General features: G+C 42.8%; 1 long non-coding RNA gene across 2 annotated transcripts in view; it reads right to left on the reverse strand.

The window, feature by feature from the left end:
- Nucleotides 1-2546: 2546 nt before the first annotated feature.
- The window catches only part of LOC119151514, a 97713-nt gene continuing 83424 nt past the window's right edge, over nt 2547-16835 (reverse strand). Inside the window, exons 3-4 of one of the 2 annotated variants that reach the window (XR_005105450.1) lie at nt 15185-15322; nt 2547-14554 (exon numbers count right to left, since the gene is read on the reverse strand). This is a non-coding gene — a long non-coding RNA (uncharacterized LOC119151514). Of the gene's footprint in view, nt 15323-16835 lie in introns of both variants that reach the window. The other variant, XR_005105449.1, reaches the window with a different exon arrangement.

A 16835-nucleotide genomic window follows, 5' to 3' on the forward strand; every position in this document is an offset into this window, starting at 1 on the left:
CAGGGAGGGGGGTACATTTTGGCTGTAGGGAATTACAGGGGCAGGATTAGCCCTCTTCCTAGGAGTAAACTGAATTTTAAATGTAGTGTTGCAGCTGCATGGACCATGTTGCTAACTTCTGTTTTTGCCCATAGACTGGGTAGATTTATCATTATTATTATTATTATTATCACCATTATTATTATTACTACTATTACTACTACTATTAATATTAATTTCTCTTTCCTGCTCAGACTGTATTTGGAGATAGAGAAATGGCTTGCATTAAATGGAGGGAAGGGAAAAAGAGGAATGTCCTTCTCTGCACATACTAGACTTGTGAGTGGCTGCTGTGTTACAGGATTTTGAAATGGCAAAACCAGCTTTTAAATGCAGGCAAGAACCTGCTGGATTGAATGCATTTCACAATAAGTATCATTGGTCCAAAAAAAAAAAAAAAAAAAAAAGGATGAAGTTATCAGCCCATGACAGGAAATTAAAGAGTAGATATTAATCAGCTCTCTTAACTTTGGCTAATCAAGACAAATAACCCTTATCCAACGTTATCACAATGTGTATGTTTAATAATCAGTGACAAAACAATGGAGATTTTTTATATATAATTTATTTATTTTTTCTTGCCTGCCAGCTTTCCCCCTAACAATGGGCATATCCTGCAACTGCTTGAACTTAGCTGCAATATTTTATCGAAATGGCTGTTGTGCATGCATGTGTGTGCGCTCACACCCCTGGTCGTCCTTTTGTAAAATGTGATGGTGGCCATTGTTGTCTCATATTCTGCAAATGTATGAAAGGTGCCTCAAAAGCCTTTCCTCTAAAATTGAACAATTCTGTCAAAAAAGATTAGTTCTATTTTGTCTGCTGCTTGCTGACTATTCATGAATGTAAAGAGAGAGGGCTTGGGTGTCATACTAAGTTGCTAAGGTGGCTGGCTTTCGGCTATTGACTTGAGGATACCAAACCAGAGCCTACAAAAGAGCAGCCAGAAGGAGAGGAGAGAACTAGTCTGCCATGTGTTTCAGCCATACCTTCTTTAGCTGCCCATTTATTTCTTTTGTTGCCACAACTTTTATTGTCATACAGTTGAAAAAAATGTTAGACACAGGCTTCAGGCTGCACCAAGCAGAAAAAAGGATTAGCATATCACTAGGATCATCTTACACTGAACCAAATTCTTTTCAGGATGTATAATTAGTGAATACAGTCTCCCCCCCCCCCCCCTTTTTTTTTTTTGAGGGTGTGGGGGGAGCCTATGGATAGGAAAAATTAGCTCAGATCTCTGCATAGAAACAAGAAGAAAGGAAAAGAAAAAGTTCCCTGGTTTCAGGGAGGATTTTATACAGGCTATTTCCTCATCTCAGCCTCCTGCATCATGTTTAAGAAGCTTTTTGCACATTCACAAAATGTGTGGGAGATGCTTCTTAAGGAAAAACTATTTTATTATTTTTTTTGTACAAGAGTATGCACAATCACTTTCCCCAAAGGGGACCAGGAGGAGAAAAATTGTTTTCAGAGCTGGCCCCAGACCTGAGCAGCTGGAGATGGGCAGCATTTCTGTGCCCACTCTCTCTGACAAGGGCTCAGCATAAGATATGATCCTGGAGGATGTATTACTTTTTTCTCCTCCTATGTGCTCCCAGCTCCCTTCTGCCATCTGGGAACCACAGACCTCTCCGTGTACTACAATTGAAAAATGCTGTTTCTCCTAATGCTTGGATCTGTATGACTCGGTCATAAAACTGGGGCTACTACTGAACTATAATGTATGGTATATGCATTTTTTTAAAACAGGAAAGAGCTGAATGGGAGAATTAATTTTTTAAAATAGTATAGGCCATTTTGTTGATGACAGAAATAGGCATGCACCAAGCAGCAGGACTGTGCGCTTAACATGTTCCTTATACAGAAAGCAGAAGAGCTCCCAAATGTGGCTGATATTGATGAAAACCACATAGCCTTTGCCATTTACCCGGACCGTTAGACTCCCAGATACTTGGCCCTAAAAATCTTTGATCCAAATTACATTTGCATCACAGTGTGCTTGCAAGATGTGCGTTGCGCTGCCTGGGGTAGAAGTGTGGTTACGCGTGAGGTTCAGGGGTGAAGAGGAGGCATTTGACTTTCTGCACCCATGTCAAAGCTCCCACACATGTCCCACTCCATGCTGCCTCCAAAACTCAGCTGCACCTTGCCCTGATAAGATCTGGGTGTTTCCTGCTCCCATCAGAGCAAAATTTGACAGCAGAATTACCCTGGGAAGGAAACAGAGCTTCTTTTTCAGCTCATTGCTGCGTTTAATCACTCCACACATTTGACATCATTGCCTTTTCAAACTGTTCAAACCAATTGTTCCACCGAAGTAGCAATTGGACGTGAATATTCAGGAGCTGCTCTGGGGTGCTCAGTGGTAATTGGTCACATCACTCACATGGTCTGGTTCCCATTCTAATGAGAAGAGGGTAGAAATTTGCTTCACGCGGATACTTGAACACCCACACATAAATATCTCATTTAGCACAACTGGTTGTTGTGGTGGTGTTTGTGGGTTTTTTTTTTTCCTGGGGGTTACAACAGCCGCTTGAGCGCTTATAATCAGAGGGCACAGAAGGGGAACAAATGAAAGAAGTCAATTAAAAAGGTGAACGCAGACACCAAAAAATGTTTTTCTTCACCCAGTTTGGTCCCCGCTGTTGGCCCTGGTGAGACGGGGCATTTTTGTTGGTTGGCTGTGATGTGATGCAATACACCATGGCCGGTGAAAGGGAGGAGGTTCAGGTGTCGATCCTGACTGCAGCCATACTGACGCTGCCAAGGACCCCCAGCTCATACTGGGAGGTGGTGGTGGCAACCCAGGTGTGAAGTTTAAGAGAGCGAGCATGGTGAATAATGAGTAGCCCTTTGTGTCTGTGTAACTCCTACACCATGGGGCTAAGAGAAAACACTGAAGAGCCAAGAAATATTTGAGGAGGAATTATCTGTATCATTAAGGGAAATTATACCAGCTATTTTAAGACTGGTGGGTCACACCAGTAGAGCAGGCATCTATTGTCCACATGGGGCTCCTCTTGACTTGGTAAGGGATGTCTGCAGAGCAGACCGTGGTGTAAAGCAGCCACGTCAGGCGCTGTGGCTTGTGATATTCTTCATTTCACTCTGGTACACTGAAGAGCAAGTGAAGTGATGAACGTGGGCGACTTGAAAGCTACTGTTTATTTAGAGTGCAAAATAGAAAGCCTAGTGTGATGTCCTTCATTCAAAAAAATTACTCCTGATGGCCGTTTTTTATTAGGAAGAAGGAGATAACCCAGGATGGATGGGTGGAGGAATCCCAAGGGTGTTATTTTTAGAGATTGATAAAGGTTCCTGGGTAGCTACTTGCTGAGAAAAAACAGTTCATCTTAATGCAGCTGTCCTCTTTCCCTTTCCTTCCAGTAAAACCTAACTGAAGTAGTAGCAGAAAAAGTAAATAAAAATCAGAGAACATTAAGGACAGAACCGCAGATATTGGGATGACTGTAACCTACCTTCTGTCATTTTGCAATTGCACTAAAAATGCAGTTAGCTTGCAAATGACCTAATTTACCCATACCTGGGCTTGGCTCCTTGTAGCACATACTAAAAACACGTTTACACCATTCACCTTGGGGTGGTTCGGTTGGGGCTGGAGCTGTGTCTTGGTGCTACGTCAGCCAGCAGGTGTGTCTCTCTGAAGCTTGCAGGATATATTTTCTGTAAATAAATGCTGTTTATTATGTATTCCATGTGCATTTTGTCATTAGTCTGATACTATGGAGCCGTGCGGACCCAACCTTGATTTATAAAGCTGTTAAAATGTTTGACCTTGTTTAAATAAAAGCCTCAAGGTTAATTACAACAAGCATTCTATATATACTCTCTCTGTTCCGGTCACCCTGATGATTTGTAGGAGGAAAGGGTAATAAATTCTCATCTTTTAAAAGTGGCTGCAGTGCAAAACTGTAAGAGTTTGCTTTTCTGACATTTTCATGTTTTACCACACTTTGATATGTGATATATTGAAGGATGCTGAACTGTCTCTTCGTAGGGAGCACTGGAAATTTGATATTTTTACTTAAAGTATAATAAGAAGCATGTGAGAATGGAAAGAAAAAAAAAAAAGATTGTTGGGAATAAAGAGTTGGAGCTTTGCTCCTGGATAGGATGTATCCATAATGAGGTAAACAAAGACATTGGTTTGTGGGGTTTTTTTCTCATTGCACAGAAAACAAATTTCACAAAATAAAAACTAATTTAAGTTTCTTTTAAAAGAACTGGGAAATATTGAGGAAAGTTAATTGAAGCACATTCAAATTACAATAAACACATACAGGCACAATTATCTTCTTTTGACTAGTGTGTGGCTTAGAGATGTTTTTATCTTTTGTTTATTGCACTATTAAAAATATGGAGAGGCATCAAGAAAGGGTAGATAGCCACCATATGGAATTATATATTTTCCCTATTTATATTTAAATAACTATCCATGAGAAATTATGCACAAATCATGCAATAATTCCCAACTGAAATGACTGTTTAGAAAATAAAAATTCTGAGGCACAATATTCTTTTCATATTAAATTGCCCATTTTCTGTACATCATATATGTTCGTACAATACCAAAAAAACACTGCATTACAGCCCAATACAATTTGTTCACAATGCTAATGAAGATGGATAGAGGACATTGTAATGTACTGTAGTAATTCATAAGCAGTGTGGGAAAACAAGACAAACAGGCTCAGAAAGCTGGAGCATAATTTTTTGTTCCCATTTTCAGAGTGAATAGTGGTAATTTTAATAACCTGCTGGTCTGACAGATTTAATGATGCTGATTAACTTTTATTGCTTGATTCATGCCATGCTCACATTTGGGGTGAATATTTGTGCTTGCAAAGTTTGAGTGGCCAGGTTTAGGCAACTAAAAAGAAGCTCCTAATACCCTGCAGAGAACTTGGCAAGGCTGACAGCCTTGTGCTTGGGATGCCACCCTTTCCCCGAAGAGGTATGCTTTAAGCCTGCACCTCACTTTGCAGTAGAGCCATCCCCCTTGTTTAGGGACAGAAGGTCCATCTGCCCACCAAAAGGACCCTAGACCACGCAGGGATATTAACTCTGACTTCACTTGCAGGCAGAAATACAATGTGATGTCTCCGATGGCAAGTTCTGATGAACTGGGACTAAGCTGTAAACACTGAGATCATTTTCAGTTGTGGTAGAGCCCCAAAGAGAGAATAATTTATCAGCAAAATATCCAGCTTTAATTTATACCTCCCTCAAAACAGAAAACTATGAAATCTTCTGACTTTCTAGAACAGGAGTGAAAACTTCCAAATTAGCTAATGTGTCCTTATGTGCTCAGAACATGCCAAATTTTGCTTGTCTGTCTGTCTCTCCGATAGTTCCAGTAATTTTAAGTTCTGTAATTCATTTAACATCTCTTACCCAAGTCCTTAGATGAATAGGTTTTAATCAGGCTTCTCTTTTCACATCCTCTAATCAAAGAGAAGAGGTAAAAAGGCAGAAAGCCCCATTCCCCAAAATGAGCCCTTCCTCCTCTTAAGATGCAAAACTACAAGTGTGGGGGTCCCATGAGAGGCATCATTCCACGAGGAGGCTGAAAAGCGCTGTACACCCTGCAAACGGTAAGGTATAAAGATCTGCAGCATCTGCTTACCTCCATCTAACCACTGTGCACGCCTAACGATGGTCCTGGCCTTGAAGGCACACACCCAACAGACAGCAGCAAACAAAGTAAAAAGTTTCTTCCCATTTCACTGGACTTCAGTTTTTCTCTAAAACCTGATATAATTTTAACAGGGTGTTCAGGGTCCGAGCATGCCTTGCATCAGCTGCCACATACCAACCTGCCTGGCCCTCCATGTGCCCCATCTCGCTGTGCCAGCTGTGCCTCCTCATTTTGGTCAGCCAGACATTGGGGGTCTCCCTCCCACCACAGTCCTGCAGGTACCCTGGGACGCCTCCTCATCAGGACATCCTCATCAGGGTCTTGCAGAATCATGTCTTGCAAACTGATTTACTGTAGGCATTTTGTTTGTGTATGCAAGTGAGTGTGTGTTTGTGTGTACGAGTACATAGAGCGAGGGAGTCCTGCTCTAGGGTTAAGATGGTGATTTATTTATTCATTTTAGAGAAAGCTCTTCCAAGAAATGTTCAGGACTGTCAGAAATAGGCAAAAATATGCACAGAGTTTGATCTGAGTTTTATTGCTTGTTTCTTTTTAAAATTTGATTAAATCCCCTCTTTGATACTGCCCTGTAGATCAAAAGGCTCAATTGTTGCATAAACTTCACTTTGTTTCCAAAGGGTGTTGCTGACTGGTATTTTGGGAATTATAAGGACTCTTTAGTATGCGAGGACTAGGGAAAAGATTTTTCAGTCCAGTCAAAAGTGGCCTTCATGGAGTGCTTCTGTCACACCCTTGTGGCAAAATACATCACTGTGGCCTTAGTACTGCTGATAGAGGTGTCTGCTCCACGCTAAACTCTTGGTTTTCATCCTTTCCTTATGCTCCCTACTCTCATTCATCTAATTCATATCCTGGGTCTCCATCTGTTCACATCAGCTTGAATGTGAAGTCAAGGAAAAGCTGGAATTGTAGTTAAACACTTGTGTGAAGGGCTGCAAGGAGGGATAGTGGCACCAGACCAGGAGGTGGGACATATGTTCTCGTGTGCCACCAGGCAACACCACATCCAACAACCATCTCCTCACACAGGTGTGGGTATATGGCACCACATTACTGAGAATTATACAGAAGGATCTATGGAAAAATTAATTTCTCATCTCACCCCTACTGCCTGATACTGACATCACATTGAGTTGTTCCCAATTTCCATCTGTAAAAATGCCTCACAGCCTTCTTTCCTCCCACATTTAATTAGCAGTTAGCATCAGTGTCACTGTAACCATGATGGTCTAAAGATATAAATGAAACAAGGTTGGCATGGAGGAATAACACCATTTAATAGGGTGACTGATACCAATTTTCATTTTTTTAAAATTGCCATGGACCACTGTAGCATTTATTTTAAGAAATGGTACCTCAAAGGGCAAAAGAATTTGGCCACAAGCCTTCTTATTTCACCCTTTTTTAAAAAATCTATTTTATTTTATTATTTTTTGTTTAATTTAATTTCTATTCCAACAAAACCCAGAGTTTTTTCCGCTACAGAACTAGTTTACTGGGGAAAACAAATTTTAGTTGAAAACTTTCAGCCAATCTATACCAAAATTGGGGAGAAGAACCGCCAAAATGTTGCCCAGATGTCACCATACTAAAATAACCCGGTGTTTTCATCTGCCCTGAATGGCAATGAATGTCAGAGGTGGAGGAGTGAAATGTGGACAGTCCAGAGTTGTGGCATGACAAAGAGTCCTGCCATGAAGCTGGCTGCAGGCTGGCGCCTAACGCTGCGTTGCTGGCACAGGCGGTTCTCTCCCACTCCATCTTTCTTCTCCTTCCTTCTCTCGCATTCCCTGATAATGCTGATGGAGATCCCTCCTGGCACTGGTGGAGGCAACGTAGTTTGGTTGGAGCCTGAACAAGTCCAAGTACGGTATATCTGCATATGCAGCCAAAGAGCATTTTGGTACCTGCTCTGCTCCTCGCTGCTCTCTTCCCCTCCCTGTTCTTTGGTTTCTCCTGAGGAGAATCAGTAGAGAAGAACTCTGCACCAGAAGCCTGGTTTAGCACTTACGGTTTATCTGGGAATGGACCTTCAGTACTAATGCTGGTTTGCTCAGTCTGTTGCCTTTGGTGATCTTTGAGCCAGGTGTGAAGGGAGATTATTTTGACCCTCAGTCCTTACCATCTCTTCTGGTTTCTCCACTGTTTTCTGGCAAGAGGGCAGGTGAGGACAATTTGGGTGGGAAATGGTGGTGCGGCACCTTCTCCCGACTTCCACCATGGGAAGGACAACAGCAGAGTCTGTAACACATTGCTTTCAGTTCTTTGCTAGATGCACACTCTAGCTCAGCTTGGGAAAAGCATATGAGAGGCAAGAGGTGTTGGCATGGCATCAGTGTTGGCATGGCATTGGCATTGGCATCATGAGTTCTCAGAACTGTATTTTCCAAGCAACTCCAGCTAAAAAGTTGCCCATGTCCTCTTTTGGGTTGCAGCCACGTACCACCATTTTGGCTGTGCATCTTTCCCCAGGGGAAGGGGATACGTCTGAGTGCCATTCAGGCAGTGGGGTGCAAAGGGATTCCCTTTGGCACTGCCCAGTAGAGCCTGTAACTGAGAAACACGGTGGGGTGAGCAGCCCCAGTGTCCACACACCCCCTCTTCATCCCATCCCTGCCAAAGAGATGCAAGTTTTATGGGGTTTATTTAGCAATTTATTTTATGTAACAATTACCATTTATTTCTCTCCCCCAGGGTAAGTTTTGCCTTTTTGTCTGCGACACTGTTAGGGGAAGACCCGGGTGCAGTGTTCCCTGAACTAAAATAAATCCAGGAATCTGCCCTGCGGGGCATGGAGCGTGGCGTTGTCCTGGGCCCTGGCCTCTGAGATGGTCAATACAAATAAATAATACGAAGCCTCGGAATGACTTATTTGTTGGGAGCACACCTGCATAACTCATCCCACAGCTGTAGGGCTGGAAAGGCAAATAAAACAGCTGTAACCCAAGCCTGGAGGGTGCTGGGGACTCAGGGGAGGGAAGCCAGTCTTTCAAATCACTGTAACCCAAGGAAGAAAATCATCAGCCTATATGCCTTTCACAGCATTTGATGACAAAATGGTTTGTGGCTTAGCCATTGTTTAAAGGCCATTCCTCAAATTCCGTGTTTACTGTCAGCAGGGTGAGTTGTGGACTCTGTGACTTTAGCTGTTAATGGGCCTAAACACTTCTGCCAACAGATTAAGCTTTGCTGAAACGTTAAGAAAATTGGCCCAAACAGAGATAGGGAGGACTCTTGTTTAGCTGTTGTTTCATTTGCATGAGAATCATTGTCTGCAGACAATAGCACTTCCATATCGCCCAAAAAGCGGGCAATTGGGTGAAACTCATTCAATTTATGTTAAATGACAGAAATTGTTTGTTTGTTTGTTTCTAGACAGAAAGAAAAATTCTCATTTTAAGCTGGGAGGATGAGTAGATCAGAAGTGAAATCCAACCCCCAAACACCTCCAGCTCATGATGGACTGGGAGCTAACAAGTTGGGATGATGCTGAAAGAAAACAAGAATATGAAGTCGTAAGTCTGTTAAAAACAATTACTGTCTGTGGAAGAAAAGGAATAAGTAAAATTAGTCTATTTACGGAAGGCGAAGAAAAAGTTCACTTTAAAAAAAGTGAGATGTGTTTTTACTATGACTTGTGCTACTGAATTTCCCAGATGATAGATATTCTCATATTGTTGCCATATAAATGCTGTCCTAACAGGTACTGCTGTCAGCTGAACTCCTCCCAAGTTCAGTGTTCAGAGAAGGGTTAATTTGATGGTCATATGACATATATTCTTTCAATTTCCATCTCCGTTGTTAAAAATAATAGCCTGGATCACAAGTATTATTTGAATTATAGCAGCACCTGGAGTCATCAGCCAAGATTGCAACCCCCTTGCAGGAGGCACTGGCCAGGAAAATGGCAGTGTTTCTCCGGTGAGCTCCCACCTCCCATGGGCATGGGCAGCAGAGAAGGACTGTCATGGGGATGGAGAGTGGCTCCAGGCCACCATCAGAACTGGGACAGAGGGAGGAACATTTGTGCACTGCCCTAAGCCCAGACACATCTGGGACCAGGCGTGACTGTATGCTCACAGCCAACGTCTACCACTTATTGGTGCAAGGAAGGATGAACCAGCTCAATCAATACCTTAGAGGTTATTTTCTGTCTTTATTGCTGATTAGTGACATGAGATTTAATTCAAACACCATTTGACATTTCCTTGTTTCAGGAGATCCTGCTGTTTTCTTTTATATTTTTTTCCTCTAGACCTAATACTTCTGGCCATCACTGCTATATTGGCAGTTACCTGTGGCTGCTTTAAATGCCACCAGATGAGAGGGGATGTTTACATTTCCCCAATTACATTGTCTTTGAACGGTTCTAAACTTGACTTTGATTATACACGCTAATAACAAGAGAGGTTCCTTTTTTTTTATGAATGTCACTTGCTTGAGTTGAAAAGACATGCTCTTAATACTCGCTTTTCATCTAAATCAAGAAAGCAACACTAAGCAAAAAAGTATTTAACTGTAGCATATAGGATTGTAAAGATGGTAATCAGGGACACTGGTAATTGAAGCTTTTGGGGTAGAACCTTTCTTCTGAATCCTTCAGTCTGTTTAATAGGATAAAATTAGCTTGAGTGGCTTGGTGTTTGAAGAGGTTATGATATAATTGGAGCTGCCTCCTGGGTTTGCTGCTGGACAAGGCGATCAGGTGGAGACATGGGAGGGCATGGGAACCTCTGAAGTACAAGACTCAGCTTCTGCCATACTAATTAGCCTAAATTAGCTATGCCAGTTTTCTGCTTGCTTTTGAATTTCCCTGATAATGCTTTTATCAGGAGTGTAAAGAAAAGGAATATGAAAACGCGCACAAAGTTCACTGCAGAATGGCAGAAGTGGTGGCGACTGCCGACGCAAGTCTCAGGCTTATTGCTGCAAGCTTTAAAAAAACAGGGGGAAAAAAAGATCGACTAGCATTAAGAAATAACAAACAGATATCAAGTACAACCCCTAGGGATTTAAAAAGTACTATGGCTTGCGCTCTTGAACACGAAAGTTTACAAAGCATCTGTAAGAAATTGATTATCTTGAGGATTATATACACATTATTTTCAGGACAACCCCCTCCCTCCAAAAGCCATCTCTGCTCTTGAGTGTTTAACCTAAGGTGAAGGAGGTGGTCCTCCTCAAGGCAGAATCAGCTCAGGCATCTCGGTTTGTGCTCCATCATCTGCAAGGCCCAAGAGAGGCTATTTGTATTTTGTTAACTGCTGCCGTTTTTTAATTTTCACTTCCAACCCCAATTAATCAACTTTAACCATGCAAAGAGATTTGCAGTGCATTCAGTATAGCTTGCACAAAGCTATTTCAATTGAAAATGTGCAAAGAAGAAAGAAAAAAAGGAGGGGGTTCTGTTTTTCTTTCTATCCTGGAAAGGATGTCTTCTGTTGCCAGTGGATGAAGCAAGCAGGAGAGGACTCCGGCTTTCAAAAGCATTTTAGGATGCATTTCCACAGGTAAAGACAGCTCCATCCCTGAGGAAGGCTTGAGGCCATGGGGAGATACAGATTTTTCCTTCCCAAGTAGTACCAGCCTTGGTTTGGAGAGAGCTATTTGGGGCCAGAATTGTTCATGCCTCTAATTGCACATATGGCCATTAAGACACTGCAGGAACAAGCCCCCCACACCAGTGTTCTGCTCTACTAATCGCCATCAGGGTCCACTGGCTCCAGGAGGCCTCCAGCCACTGGATGAGAGGGTAGAATCAGGTCCTGGGAGATCTGCTGGACGAGTTCAGAGGATTTCATGGCCCAGGAGCCATCAGGCAGGAGTATTCTTGTATTTCCCACCAGTCCTTCTTCCACCCAATGCCCTTGATGTCTCCCCATCAGGCTGTCCCAGGAATGTTTTGCAAAGACTTGTGTGACATTAGGAGAGGATCTCAACCTCATTCAAAGAGCAGACTTGTCAAGACTCACTGAACCTTTGGCCCGGACATGGTTTTCCACGATGTGTCCTGGATCACATCACAGGTTGTTAATTAGACTTGCATCAACTCCATACTTAGAGCCGTGATGGAGAGGGTAATGAGGCAGTGAGCTAATCTGAAGGACCATGATGAACAGGGTTGATGTGCTCCAGAGGACAGTTTCTAGTAAGACTGGACTTGTTCAGACACTTCCTATATCTCAGCACAAGAAGACCGACCTGAGGGCACTGCATTGTTACTATCCACCACTGTCCACTTTCCATGGCATATAGATAGCGATATCAGAGTTTAAAAACTCTGCTAAGCCATTTTATTGTATTTTACCTTCTTCTTTATGGAGGCATAGGTAACTGGCTGAGCTCACATGTCTAGCAATTGCTTGAGAACAAGTTCAGAAGGACCTCAGAAAATTACTTTGCTTCAGTCCCCTTCGTTCCCGTGTACAGGGGAAATGCTCTTGGGGCTCTCTCTTAGCTGGGGGAACCTGGTCCTTAATGAAAAATACAGTTCACATTCTGTTTTTTAGGGCAATGAATCATTCAGGGAAAGAGACTGAGTCTTGACTTGTCCTCTTCAGACTCCCTCACTCCCACAACACTTGTCCTGGCTTTTTATCAGGTGCAAACACCTGAGTCCTGTAAGCCCTTCAGCATTGGCACACACGCTTTATATGTTCACTCGAGTGCCTGCACACAGACAAGTGTTCGAACAGCTCCATCTCCCATCCCGGTGGGCCCCAAGGCACAACACAGGGTAATACCTGTTCTGCTCCTCCGTGTGCTATACTGGGAACTGGTGCCTGAAAATGCTTCTTCGCAGGAACAGCACTACTCCTGTGACCAAGTCCTCTCAGCACAGATCTTGCAGAATTGGATTTATATCAGTCCACTCAGTCTCTTTACATTCACAGGGTTTTCTTTTGCATGTCTTATCGGCTCCTCCAACTACAAAAGAGATACAGTGGAATTGTTTTCAAACACCTCTATCCAAAACCTGGATTTTGAAGCTTGCTGCTCTAAACTCTGCAAGGGAAGCATTCTCTTCTTGAAAGGTATTACACCCAGATTAGAGCTTTGAGTGCTGAAGGGAGTAATTTTTAATTAGAGAAATAAGAACCAGGAACTCTGTGGTTTTTTTCTGTCAGACTTTCCTCTTTGGAGCACTATCCTCGTTTGGTAGAAATATTTCACTGGTAGGAACCGTGAGGCAAACTCCTGAATGACAGCTGAAGAAGGGACCTCAAGCTGTTGTCCTTGAAACCAGTGATGACTTTGCCCTCACAGGGAAAACACAGGGCACAGCATCCAGCATAGCACAACTCCAGACATTTTTATTCTGCAGCCAGCTGTGGTTCCTGTTCAGAAAAGGCAGATCATTCCCTGGAGGAGATGTGCAGCATATAAAAAAACTTATACAGAGTAAAGGCTAGACCAAAGCCCCATCAGAGCCAGTCTGAAGCCTCTCAGGGGTCCCAGTGAAATGGGAGTCAACCATCAGTGGCCAGACGGACCACACTAGTGTCTGCTGCAAATCTAGGAAAAATGTGGTTGAGCACAATTCAGGTCTGACCTAGCCTTGCACCTATTTGAACACAGCGGGCTTTTGATCGATCTATGGCACAAAAAGGTTTGTCCCTTCAGCCCTTCTTTGCTCTTGCTCCTGTACCCAGCAGAGAGAGGAGCTGCAGAGCACAGCCAGCTTTTCAGGAGAGCACCCCTTCTGTGTTGGCAGTGTCTCCAGCTCCTGTAACAACACAGAACCACTTCTCTTGTCCTTTCAATGACTCCTGCAAACCAGATTAGCTTCTGTTCAGACCACATGACACATGACAAAGCAATAGTCATTTCAGCAGCTTTTGTTTATGCTTAACCTGAACCCAAATCACCCCACAGACCTGCCTGGTGTCTCATCTACAAGCAGCATATGCACTTTTGCCTGGGATGTCCCAGGAGCGTGATGATGTGAAGTCAGGACTTTTTCTCATCGGTAGGGAGTGTTTGAACCCGTACTGAAGGCTAGACCATAGCTGCAGAATGGCAGGAGAGGTGGGGCTCTGTGCGACAGGCACAGCAGCTTCCCCTGCTCCCGGCAAGACAGCTGGAGGAGAAGCCCCCCAGGCCGCCCTTCTCCCTTCCCTCAAAAACCCACAAGGCAAAGCCATATGAAACTGGTTTCCGTCTTCCACAAGGTGTTTTCTGACTCATGTCCCCGTTGCTCGATGTCATCGCACCCAAGACCTTTGGGAGACGGAGGTGATGCATGACCCTGCTGCAGATTGCTTCCTGCTCCCTTCCAGGGGCAAAAGGTTCCAAGCACAGCACACTGAACCTGTTGGGTGGGGTGCGGGGAAATCCCCTCTGCTTAAACCAATTCCCCCCAAGCCTCTGAGGAGAAGTAAACCACAGCAGTCTCAAAGCGTGTGCAGCATTCAAGAAGCTTTCAGCTCTGCATAGCACAAGGGAGGGCTGTCTCAGCGAGAGCCAGCAATGAGAGTCTCTCTTTGGCTCCATCAGGCAATACGGCAAACAAGTCATGTCTCTTAGAAGAGGAAAAATCTATTTTAGAGCGCTCTCTTTTTCTGTGTGGGTGCTTATCTCTGGTCACTGCTGTTCACCATGTAGAGAAGTCTCTGTGGCATGCATTTCTAAGAGGGCAAACTGTCTAAAATTAGCTGTTAGTTTAAAATAAGAGACTGCAGTTCTCCAGGGAGGGGCATTCATCCTCCAAAGAAAACTGTCAAGGATTGTTCAGGATTACTCTCCAGCTGTTCAGAACTGCTGCATCCTTTTAAATTATAATGTCAACATGTCGCAAATAATATGGAATGACAATGTCTAATTTCTGTCCTGTGAGGAATGAAAAGGAAGGAAAATTGCTAGCATACTAGATACATACCAGATTTAAGAGACCAGGTAACCTTTCTACATGGCTGTAGGAGAATAATTAGTCAAAACATTAATGAAAATGTAATTTTCTAGCTCGCCTCTGAAATCTAGATGCTTTGCATTATGAATTCCAGGCTAATGCTCTCCAGAATAGATTGTGTTATCTCTGGGGCCAAGGGATGTAGCAACTTCTCCACGGATTAGATCCTTTATGTTGAGTAGCTGGAGTTTTTTCCCAAAAAACATTTGTTACCAACATTACTGGCTTTGAGGAAGGAATTTCAAAGTCAAATTGCATGAGTGTGTAAGAGGCCAGACCAGCATCATAGTTATTGCTAACTTAACACCCATGGGCAGCCCACAGTGAGTTTATCCCCCCCAAAAAAAAAGACTGAAATAGCCAACTTGACTACATGGGCATACGAGTGGAAGCCATGAGGTTGTAGCTGCTCGTAGGCAACTTGCACCACGTACATGCATATCCCAATCAAATTTTAGAGTAGATTATCAAGAGGAGGGAGTTTTTTGACAGATAAAGGTTATTTGTTATTTGAGGTAGTTGTAGCTCTGAGGACTGAAGCAGACACCTACTTTGGGTTGTGAGATAGCAGTGAGTTTCTGGGACTCAGCTGATGAACAGTAACTCAGGAAGTTCTGGTAATGTGATCACTTCAATCAGATGCTCACATCCAGAGGTTAAATATTCTCATAAGCTCTCAGGGTGGCTGCCTAAAAAATATAAACAACACATTATGAACAAGAAGTGTCCCAAGGTATAGATTTTAATGCTCAGATTCCATGCAGCTCTGTATATTTTTCACATTAAGTTAAAGAAGTAAATGAAACAGAAAAAATCCAACATTCTCTTGCAACAGGAAACTATTTTGATAAAACCTACAAATGATCCATACTGATATTAACTTTTTTTTTTTTTTGTAAACTTAATTTGAATTTAGAAAGTCTCTAAATGATAATTGAATCACAAGTCTGGATTAGGATTCTAGCAGCAACACTTGACTTGGTCAAAATCACTGTTATGAAGAGATGCAATTTTTACACAGTACTTCACATTGATTAAGTAATGTGCGAAAATGGAAAAAAAGCATTCGAATCTTAATCATAGTAATTTCCATGAAATAAAAGTCTCTGTCAAGGGACTGCACAGTATAATAACTCCTGGGTGTTTTGGTTGCATCAGTGAGCAAAGAAGTTGTGTGCATTTTTTTTGTCCTGATATGCAAGAATTTCCTCTATTTTTAGTGTACCTTTGATTATATGAGAATTTAGAAATATGGCATTGTAGTTAGTGAGAGGCTGTGAGACAAACAGGCATTTTAAGAGAAGCCAGAGTTCACAGATGATTGACAATATATATACCTGAATTAAGTACAGAACTATAAACCAGTATGTTGTAAACATGGAAACTCAGTTTGAAGCTAATTAAGGTTCATTTGGTTTTGACCTTCATCAAACAATAGCACTAAAGCAGAAAAGCAGATGCATTTTGGATGCTACTGAATTGAAGAACCTTATCTGGAGCCCAGTGGAGTCAACAGAAACCTCACTGACTTCAGTCAATCAAGCCTTGGAAACACTTGTGTTTGTTTACACAAATTGGTCTGAAGTCTAAAGGGTTTTTAGATGCAGTCCCTGCTCCATTGCATGCACACGTCAATGATGCTAAATGCCGTGGTGGTGTCACTGTTATCTGTCACTGAAGCAGACCCAGGAGCTCAGACGCATTTTTCTGGGCCAGCATGACCATTGTGCAACCTGTTTTATTTTAAAGAGTTGCTATTTCAAAAATCAATGGGCATCAGCTGCTAATTACAGAAAATCTATGTCTTGTCCCTTCAGCAGGTTTTGCATTTTTCCCACTTGCCATGCTACCTTCGCTATGGGTTGACAGCAGGGCTCCATACCAATAAGCCATGGCCACCCCCATCCCCCTTTTGCATCTGTTCCAGCTTCCTCCAGGGTGGGCTTTGCCATGTGAAGTTTCTGGTGAATTGCCTTTACCACACCACACCCGGATCCCCCCACTGACCTTGAAATTAACTTGATGCTGTATTTTCTGAGAATGTAAGAATACAGAGGCAAGCTTTCTTTGGATATTTATAACACTTCTTGTGTGGAAGCTCATTTGTCCCAGAAATGTGATTTTGTGGAAGGGAGGCATCTGTTTTGAATGAGTATCTGAGAGCCGTGATCCCGTTCTCCATCTTCCAATGGCCATGAAGTA

The sequence above is a fragment of the Falco rusticolus genome, chromosome 7 (genome assembly GCF_015220075.1).
Source record: "Falco rusticolus isolate bFalRus1 chromosome 7, bFalRus1.pri, whole genome shotgun sequence".
NCBI lineage: Eukaryota > Metazoa > Chordata > Aves > Falconiformes > Falconidae > Falco > Falco rusticolus.